Raw genomic sequence first — 10,829 nt, forward strand, 5'->3', positions numbered from 1 at the left:
ATGTACTGTTAGGGTATGTCTCCCCAATGGGAGATCGGGATCGCAGGTTTCCATGCTGACTAGATGTCTGTATGCCCTCTTCCAGAATTCTGTTTTGGTTTTCCCTATATAAAAGCATGTACATTCACATAGAAGTAGGTAAATCACCCCGTAGGTCCTGCAATTGGCAAAATGTTTGGGATGGAGGGGCTGGCCATTTGGAAGAATCGGGTTTTTAGTTGTAAGCATGTATTTGCAATATCTACATTTGCCACACATAAATGTTCCCTTATACTTACAGTGTGTTTTATTGATCCCTGCCTTGAACTCGCTGGCTGTGATTTTGTCTCCCAGGGAGGTAGTTCTTTTGAACGTGAAGAGGGGTCTCTGTGGGACCAGTGGTCCTAGTGTTGGGTCGCACTGTAGCATGTGCCAATATTTTGTCACAATGTTCCTAACCTGTCTATGTTGATTATTGAATTTGGTGATGATTCTAAGAGTGTCGGTATCGTTCTTGTCAGGTTTATTTGCTTTTTTGGAGTATAATAGCTCCTCTCTTGGCTGCATAAGGGCTTTTTTAAAGGAGCGTTTCAATGACGCGTGGGAGTACCCCCTTAATAGTAACCTATCACGTAGCTTGTTTGCCTCTAGTTTGAAGGTGTTGTTGTCGGAGCAGTTTCGTTTTACTCTCAGGTACTGGCTATATGGGATAGAATTAAGGAGGGGTTTGGGGTGAAAACTACTCGCATGCAAAATAGCATTACTTGCGGTGGATTTTCTGTATAGTTTGCTTGTGATGTTACCTTCCTTACCCCTACAGACCTCTACGTCAAGGAATGTGACGCACTGTTTATCAAACGACATAGTGAAGTTGAGGTTGAAGTCGTTACGGTTCATCCTCAGTAGACACTCCCTAAGAAGGTCAATCGATCCGTCCCACACGATGAAAAGGTCGTCGATGTACCGGTACCAACACAATATGTGGTCCGTGTACATCGACAGGCCCTCATCATTGAGGAACATGGCCTCCCACTCCCCCAGGTACAGGTTGGCATAAGATGGGGCACAGCATGTCCCCATCGCAACCCCCTGCACCTGGAGGTAGTGGGAGCCGTTAAAGGTAAACACATTGTGGCTAAGAATATATTCCAATAGCGAAGTAATGAACTCACTATATGTGGGGTCCAAGTCTCTGGCTGTGCGGAGAACATGTTTTATGGCTGCTACACTCTTCTCATGAGGAATGGAACTGTAGAGGGATTCGACATCGATCGTAACGAAAATAGCATGTTCGGGGAGTGTTTGTTTGTCGATAATTTGTAAGAAGTGCACTGTATCTTTAACAAAGGAGGGGAGGGCATGGACAAATGGTTTTAGTACTTCGTCTATCAGCTTGCTTGCATTTTCACTGATTGCCCCTATGCCGGAGATGATGGGTCTGCCGGGGGGGTTTTTTATATCTTTATGAACTTTAGGTAATGAGTAAAAAACCGGCGTACGTGGAAAGTTATTTCTAATAAATTGCCATAAGGGTTTAGTGATAGTAGAGTTAGAATATGCCGTATCTATCAGTGTATAGAAATCCCGATTATATTTACTGACCAAGCTCGCCGGTATAGGGCGATACCACTCTCGGTTGTCCAATAGTCTGTTACACATCTTAATGTAGTCTTCATTATCGAACACTACAATGTTCCCACCCTTATCTGCATTTTTAATTGTAATGCTATCATTTTTTGACAATGATTTGAGTGCTGCCTTTTCATTTATAGTAAGATTTTCAGGGGATTTATTATGGATTCTTATCTTATCTAGTTCTTTGCCAACTAACCTTAGGAATGCCGCCGCATTCGGATGGGTACTTGGCGCCGGGCAGAAATCAGACTTCTTTTTAAGTGTGGAAATACTTCCCTTGGGGGGTTCATTAGGTATTTCGATGGATTCTAGTATTTGGGATAGATTGATTTCATCTATGAGGTCGGTTGGGTCATTCTCATCGAGAAGGGACACCAGCTGCTTTAATGCTTGGTGTTCCTGTGGCGTCAAATTGGTGGGTCTTTCCTGCTTATGATATAGTTTTTTTAAAATAAGCTTGCGTATAAATAGTTGGAGACCCTTATAGATCTCAAACTTGTCCAAATTTTGGTTGGGACAAAAGTTTAGGCCTTTTTTCAGGACATTGGTTTCATCATGAGAGAGTTCATGGGATGAGAGATTGATAATGTTCAAGTTGTTTGATTTAGATTCTTGATCGGTATCAGGTACAGTTAAAGTGCTATTTGAGTGTAAGTATTGGGATTGGATTGTGTGGGTTGTACACCCATCAGAATTTTTTCTAAAAAAGATGGGTCATTGGAAATTGTGTCCAGTGTTGTGACTGTTGAGGGATTGGATTGAGGATTCGTTTCCCTTATCGGAGTGTGTGTATTGCTCTGTGCGTTTAGTGTTTTTAGGGTTGATTCTTGTGTAACTGTGGAAGGATTAGTTTTTTTGGGGATATCAAGGGTTAATTTCTTTGCTTGTTGCCCCTCATTGGGGTCACCACGAAATGTGCGTTTGGTACTATGTCCCGTGTTGGGTTTCTGGAACGTTTGGGTGTGGGCTTGAGGTGGATTGGGGGTGGGTTGTGAGGGGTTGGTTTGATGTCCCTGATGCTGATAGTTTCTGTTTTGGTTTGCCCTATTTTGAGTCCATCTATAGGCCCTTCCATCCTTAAAGGCATTCCTATCACGGATGAGTTTCTGTCGTTTTTTAATGAGTACATCCTTATTGAATGTTTCTAAGTGTGTTTAGTCTATCTTCTTTATTAGTAAGGGGTCTCTGTGTTTTTAACTGCTGTAGCTTGTTGCAGAGGGTTACAATGTCTAAGTCTAGGATATTAGATCTCTTTCTATATTCCTCAATCAGGATTTCCATTAAGATTTGTGAACATGCCCGTAGTGCCTGTTCCCACTTGCTTTTGAATTCCGAGTCCAGGCCCTCCAGTGTCGGGAAGATCTGGACTCGCAATCCTGCAGGGTTGATATCTTCTTTAATGTAGTCCTGAAAGGATATGACATGCCAGTAAAATAATGATTTTTTCTCCAGAGTTTTAGAGAGTCTGGAGAAAAGAGAGGATATCTCGGAGTCAACAGATTCCTTGTCTCCAAAGTCTTTTAAGTACCCCTCCATCAGTGTTTCCCATCCATCACCCGTAAAGTTGGTCATTTTTGCCTTATTAGTAGATAAAAAAGATACTAAGGGAGTATAAGTAGTATTTTTCACTAAGCAATAAAAAACAGAGAAATAAAAAACAGAAAAAAGTTTTTTTTAGCAATCCAGAGTACTCATAAAGAGTTCTGGATAGCCATGCACAGATAATTGTCGATCTAATGCGGGGAGCGGTATCTACTACCAGTTTAATTGAGAACAAGGGTTTGATCGGCTAGTTATCTGCAGATTGTGCCACATCCTAGATTCAAATTGAAACAGAGAAAATTCCCCTGGTGGACTTTAAAGGCACATATAAAGGAATGTTTAAGAGAGTATATAGAGTAAACAGAAGTTTATTTATTACAAAAAAGTTCCTCAAGTAAATATCAAACAAATAACATGAATAAAAACAGGGAATGCAGTTCCATAGATATAAAGCTAGTGATACCAATACACTTGCACCCGACGCGTTTCGGAGATTGCTTTTGCCTCCTTCTTCAGGGATGATTGTAAGTTTTAAACAGAAATTTCTGTATGGGGAATGGCATATGCAACATAGACATAGTAAATATACGTAAAAATCCAAACCAAAAAACATATAATTACATAAATATACATATATTCGTTTACACTTACATTGGTATCTATAGATATTGGTTACGCATTCCAAAGAGGTTTAAAAGAAGACAGACGTGTTGACATATACTGCCCATCAGACGCGTCCCCTGGTCATGGTATGTAGAGCTTTAGTAGGGTGTAACCAAGATATTCATATAGCCTCTATCGAGGTGGAAATCAATAGGTAGAAATGTATGGGGTAGTTTTACTTCCTATTCAATAGAAAGAGAAGCCCATTAGTCAGGGGCATATGAATGTTTGGATCTGAAATCACACTGAGGCCAAATGCGGGTCCTGTAGGTTATGGAAATATGTAAATGAGTACAAGTTGGCCAAACATATAAGTAGCTAGAGTAATAGGTAGGGAGTCCTAGGATGTATCCTACCTGGTCAGCCTACAGTGTAGGAATCAACAGCTGGTGATGGGTGTTGATCAGGTGAGACCCAAATGGCTGGAGAATCAACCTGGAGAAAAAGGGTATATCAAAACCCTGATTGAGTGTTACTGACAAGAAGAAGGGGGAGAAAGAAAAGAAAAGGAGATGGGGAAGGAAAGGGGGGGAGAAGAAAGGGGGGGGAAGAAGAAGAAAAGAGAAAAGAAAAGGAATGGGGGGAAAAAGGGGGAGGGAGGAAGAGGAGGTAAGGAACAGGAGTAGGAAAGAGAGGAGGAGGGGAAAGGGAAGAGAAAGAAAAAATAGAGGAAGAGGGAATAGGAGGGAGGGGGAGGGGAAAAGGAAAAAAGGGGGGTGGGGTGGAAAAAGGGGGGGGGGAAGGGGGGGGAGAGAGAAGGGGGGGGAAAGGGGGGGGGGCTTTAGGAAAAAGAGAGAGGGGGGAGGTAGGAGGGGGGGGGAGAAGAAAGGAGACGGGGAAGGAAGGGGGGGGACAAGAGAGGGAGGAGGAATGGGAAAAGAAAACAGGGAAAGAAAGCAGTAGAAGGAAGAAAGAAGCACATAGAGAGTACAAGTGTCAGTTGAAGTTCGTGGCTAGTAGTTTCAGTGATAGAGTCTAAGTCAATAAATATCCAGATTACTCACAATGTGTAACAGCAGCTCACACCAACAGCGTCCTGTCAAAGCAGATGACGCCTGGTGTGAGCAAGAACTGAGTATATAGAGCCCTCCCCACCAATCAGCTGTTGATAGGAAAGGGACAACAGCTGATCGTGGATGGTGGAGGAGGGACGAACGTGCTCTAACTGGCCCCCCGGGTGGAGCGAGCGCCGCCAGGCCCTCACAGCGCATGCGTACGCAGACGTCGTGAGGCGTGGCCACGCCTACTACACCCGCCGGCACGTCTAGCTGTCCTCCATCTTGCGACCCCAACGGACATGCGCAGTCCGTTGGGGTCGCAAGATGGAGGACAGTGTGGATGACACTGTACCTCACACAGCGCCGCCGTGAGCCACAAATCGCTCAGGCGGCTTTGTGTGCCGGGCGGATAACAGATCCCAATATAGGGCTAGTATACAGTGGATTGAAGCACATAAATTGTGCATCTTATAAAGAGAAAAAAAAGATGCATGTATAGTAAATTTAGTTGCCATAGCAGGGGAAGCAATACTGATGGGCAATATTATACGGGTTGGGATGGCATCTTACTGGAGGGACATATAATATTAGACAGTACTTACATAGATAGACATAGGAAATGTAAAACTGAGAGGTATGCCACATGGGTAGGGATCAAGGGTATCACTAAGTCATACATACATATGGTCCGGATATTTGTGACCTAATATATCATAATGTACAGTATACAAAATAAATAGATAGACATAGGATAGACATAGGAAATGTAAAACTGAGAGGTATGCCACATGGGTAGGGATCAAGGGTATCACTAAGTCATACATACATATGGTCCGGATATTTGTGACCTAAAATATCATAATGTACAGTATACAAAATAAATGGCAACAGTTTGGTCCGTGACCTGGGATAACATAATATACAGTATGCAGAATAAATGTCCTATAGTATAATAAAGGTCTCACTTCTGTAAAGACATAAAGAGGGCCAGTAAGTATTGGCCCAACTAAACTGCTGCATATGTTGTTCAATTAGAAGCCCCTCCTTTATTAAATTATATAGATAGCAGGTAGAGAAGGGTCCACCCGACAGACAAATGAATAACCAGAAAGGCGAATAGTGGTATCCTCTACATAGAGGGTAGTTATAGGCAGGATGTAAATGACTTAATCTATAGTCCAAATATGGATATATGGTTGTCTGTAAGGTTGTCTTCTCTACTGCTCTCTACCGCCTGATGAAAAGCCTTCGAGAAAGGGTTTAAACCAAATGGTTTCATTTAGGCCTGGGGGTTGAGTGGCTCTTAAATTGTATATCCACCGGGACTCTAGCTGTAAAAGTGTCTTGTTCCAGTCCCCTCCCCTCGACTCTGGATGTACCCGATCTAAGATAAGAAATTTGATTTTTGGGCATTTGCCATTATGTACTGTTAGGGTATGTCTCCCCAATGGGAGATCGGGATCGCAGGTTTCCATGCTGACTAGATGTCTGTATGCCCTCTTCCAGAATTCTGTTTTGGTTTTCCCTATATAAAAGCATGTACATTCACATAGAAGTAGGTAAATCACCCCGTAGGTCCTGCAATTGGCAAAATGTTTGGGATGGAGGGGCTGGCCATTTGGAAGAATCGGGTTTTTAGTTGTAAGCATGTATTTGCAATATCTACATTTGCCACACATAAATGTTCCCTTATACTTACAGTGTGTTTTATTGATCCCTGCCTTGAACTCGCTGGCTGTGATTTTGTCTCCCAGGGAGGTAGTTCTTTTGAACGTGAAGAGGGGTCTCTGTGGGACCAGTGGTCCTAGTGTTGGGTCGCACTGTAGCATGTGCCAATATTTTGTCACAATGTTCCTAACCTGTCTATGTTGATTATTGAATTTGGTGATGATTCTAAGAGTGTCGGTATCGTTCTTGTCAGGTTTATTTGCTTTTTTGGAGTATAATAGCTCCTCTCTTGGCTGCATAAGGGCTTTTTTAAAGGAGCGTTTCAATGACGCGTGGGAGTACCCCCTTAATAGTAACCTATCACGTAGCTTGTTTGCCTCTAGTTTGAAGGTGTTGTCGTCGGAGCAGTTTCGTTTTACTCTCAGGTACTGGCTATATGGGATAGAATTAAGGAGGGGTTTGGGGTGAAAACTACTCGCATGCAAAATAGCATTACTTGCGGTGGATTTTCTGTATAGTTTGCTTGTGATGTTACCTTCCTCACCCCTACAGACCTCTACGTCAAGGAATGTGACGCACTGTTTATCAAACGACATAGTGAAGTTGAGGTTGAAGTCGTTACGGTTCATCCTCAGTAGACACTCCCTAAGAAGGTCAATCGATCCGTCCCACACGATGAAAAGGTCGTCGATGTACCGGTACCAACACAATATGTGGTCCGTGTACATCGACAGGCCCTCATCATTGAGGAACATGGCCTCCCACTCCCCCAGGTACAGGTTGGCATAAGATGGGGCACAGCATGTCCCCATCGCAACCCCCTGCACCTGGAGGTAGTGGGAGCCGTTAAAGGTAAACACATTGTGGCTAAGAATATATTCCAATAGCGAAGTAATGAACTCACTATATGTGGGGTCCAAGTCTCTGGCTGTGTGGAGAACATGTTTTATGGCTGCTACACCCTTCTCATGAGGAATGGAACTGTAGAGGGATTCGACATCGATCGTAACGAAAATAGCATGTTCGGGGATTGTTTGTCGATAATTTGTAAGAAGTGCACTGTATCTTTAACAAAGGAGGGGAGGGCATGGACAAATGGTTTTAGTACTTCGTCTATCAGCTTGCTTGCATTTTCACTGATTGCCCCTATGCCGGAGATGATGGGTCTGCCGGGGGTTTTTTTTATATCTTTATGAACTTTAGGTAATGAGTAAAAAACCGGTGTACGTGGAAAGTTATTTCTAATGAATTGCCATAAGGGTTTAGTGATAGTAGAGTTAGAATATGCCGTATCTATCAGTGTATAGAAATCCCGATTATATTTACTGACCAAGCTCGCCGGTATAGGGCGATACCACTCTCGGTTGTCCAATAGTCTGTTACACATCTTAATGTAGTCTTCATTATCGAACACTACAATGTTCCCACCCTTATCTGCATTTTTAATTGTAATGCTATCATTTTTTGACAATGATTTGAGTGCTGCCTTTTCATTTATAGTAAGATTTTCAGGGGATTTATCATGGATTCTTATCTTATCTAGTTCTTTGCCAACTAACCTTAGGAATGCCGCCGCATTCGGATGGGTACTTGGCGCCGGGCAGAAATCAGACTTCTTTTTAAGTGTGGAAATACTTCCCTTGGGGGGTTCATTAGGTATTTCGATGGATTCTAGTATTTGGGATAGATTGATTTCATCTATGAGGTCGGTTGGGTCATTCTCATCGAGAAGGGACACCAGCTGCTTTAATGCTTGGTGTTCCTGTGGCGTCAAATTGGTGGGTCTTTCCTGCTTATGATATAGTTTTTTTAAAATAAGCTTGCGTATAAATAGTTGGAGATCCTTATAGATCTCAAACTTGTCCAAATTTTGGTTGGGACAAAAGTTTAGGCCTTTTTTCAGGACATTGGTTTCATCATGAGAGAGTTCATGGGATGAGAGATTGATAATATTCAAGTTGTTTGATTTAGATTCTTGATCGGTATCAGGGACAGTTAATGCTATTTGAGTGTAAGTATTGGGATTGGATTGTGTGGGTTGTACACCCATCAGAATTTTTTCTAAAAAAGATGGGTCATTGGAAATTGTGTCCAGTGTTGTGACTGTTGAGGGATTGGATTGAGGATTCGTTTCCCTTATCGGGGTGTGTGTATTGCTCTGTGCGTTTAGTGTTTTTAGGGTTGATTCTTGTGTAACTGTGGAAGGATTAGTTTTTTTGGGGATATCAAGGGTTAATTTCTTTGCTTGTTGCCCCTCATTGGGGTCACCACGAAATGTGCGTTTGGTACTATGTCCCGTGTTGGGTTTCTGGAACGTTTGGGTGTGGGCTTGAGGTGGATTGGGGGTGGGTTGTGAGGGGTTGGTTTGATGTCCCTGATGCTGATAGTTTCTGTTTTGGTTTGCCCTATTTTGAGTCCATCTATAGGCCCTTCCATCCTTAAAGGCATTCCTATCACGGATGAGTTTCTGTCGTTTTTTTAATGAGTACATCCTTATTGAATGTTTCTAAGTGTGTTTTTAGTCTATCTTCTTTATTAGTAAGGGGTCTCTGCGTTTTTAACTGCTGTAGCTTGTTGCAGAGGGATACAATGTCTAAGTCTAGGATATTAGATCTCTTTCTATATTCCTCAATCAGGATTTCCATTAAGCTTTGTGAACATGCCCGTAGTGCCTGTTCCCACTTGCTTTTGAATTCCGAGTCCAGGCCCTCCAGTGTCGGGAAGATCTGGACTCGCAATCCTGCAGGGTTGATATCTTCTTTAATGTAGTCCTGAAAGGACCTGACATGCCAGTAAAATAATGATTTTTTCTCCAGAGTTTTAGAGAGTCTGGAGAAAAGAGAGGATATCTCGGAGTCAACAGATTCCTTGTCTCCAAAGTCTTTTAAGTACCCCTCCATCAGTGTTTCCCATCCATCACCCGTAAAGTTGGTCATTTTTGCCTTATTAGTAGATAAAAAAGATACTAAGGGAGTATAAGTAGTATTTTTCACTAAGCAATAAAAAACAGAGAAATAAAAAACAGAAAAAAGGTTTTTTTAGCGATCCAGAGTACTCATAAAGAGTTCTGGATAGCCATGCACAGATAATTGTCGATCTAATGCGGGGAGCGGTATCTACTACCAGTTTAATTGAGAACAAGGGTTTGATCGGCTAGTTATCTGCAGATTGTGCCACATCCTAGATTCAAATTGAAACAGAGAAAATTCCCCTGGTGGACTTTAAAGGCACATATAAAGGAATGTTTAAGAGAGTATATAGAGTAAACAGAAGTTTATTTATTACAAAAAAGTTCCTCAAGTAAATATCAAACAAATAACATGAATAAAAACAGGGAATGCAGTTCCATAGATATAAAGCTAGTGATACCAATACACTTGCACCCGACGCGTTTCGGAGATTGCTTTTGCCTCCTTCTTCAGGGGTGATTGTAAGTTTTAAACAGAAATTTCTGTATGGGGAATGGCATATGCAACATAGACATAGTAAATATACGTAAAAATCCAAACCAAAAAACATATAATTACATTAATATACATATATTCGTTTACACTTACATTGGTATCTATAGATATTGGTTACGCATTCCAAAGAGGTTTAAAAGAAGACAGACGTGTTGACATATACTGCCCATCAGACGCGTCCCCTGGTCATGGTATGTAGAGCTTTAGTAGGGTGTAACCAAGATATTCGTATAGCCTCTATCGAGGTGGAAATCAATAGGTAGAAATGTATGGGGTAGTTTTACTTCCTATTCAATAGGAAGAGAAGCCCATTAGTCAGGGGCATATGAATGTTTGGATCTGAAATCACACTGAGGCCAAATGCGGGTCCTGTAGGTTATGAAAATATGTAAATGAGTACAAGTTGGCCAAACATATAAGTAGCTAGAGTAATAGGTAGGGAGTCCTAGGATGTATCCTACCTGGTCAGCCTACAGTGTAGGAATCAACAGCTGGTGATGGGTGTTGATCAGGTGAGACCCAAATGGCTGGAGAATCAACCTGGAGAAAAAGGGTATATCAAAACCCTGATTGAGTGTTACTGACAAGAAGAAGGGGGAGAAAGAAAAGAAAAGGAGATGGGGAAGGAAAGGGGGGAGAAGAAAGGGGGAGGAAGAAGAAGAAAAGAGAAAAGAAAAGGAATGGGGGGAAAAAGGGGGAGGGAGGAAGAGGAGGTAAGGAACAGGAGTAGGAAAGAGAGGAGGAGGGGAAAGGGAAGAGAAAGAAAAAATAGAGGAAGAGGGAATAGGAGGGAGGGGGAGGGGAAAAGGAAAAAAGGGGGGTGGGGTGGAAAAAGGGGGGGGGGAAAGGGGGGGGGAGAGAGAAGGGGGGGGAAGGGGGG

This window comes from Aquarana catesbeiana, linkage group LG03 (genome assembly GCF_042186555.1).
Source record: "Aquarana catesbeiana isolate 2022-GZ linkage group LG03, ASM4218655v1, whole genome shotgun sequence".
Classification (NCBI taxonomy): domain Eukaryota; kingdom Metazoa; phylum Chordata; class Amphibia; order Anura; family Ranidae; genus Aquarana; species Aquarana catesbeiana.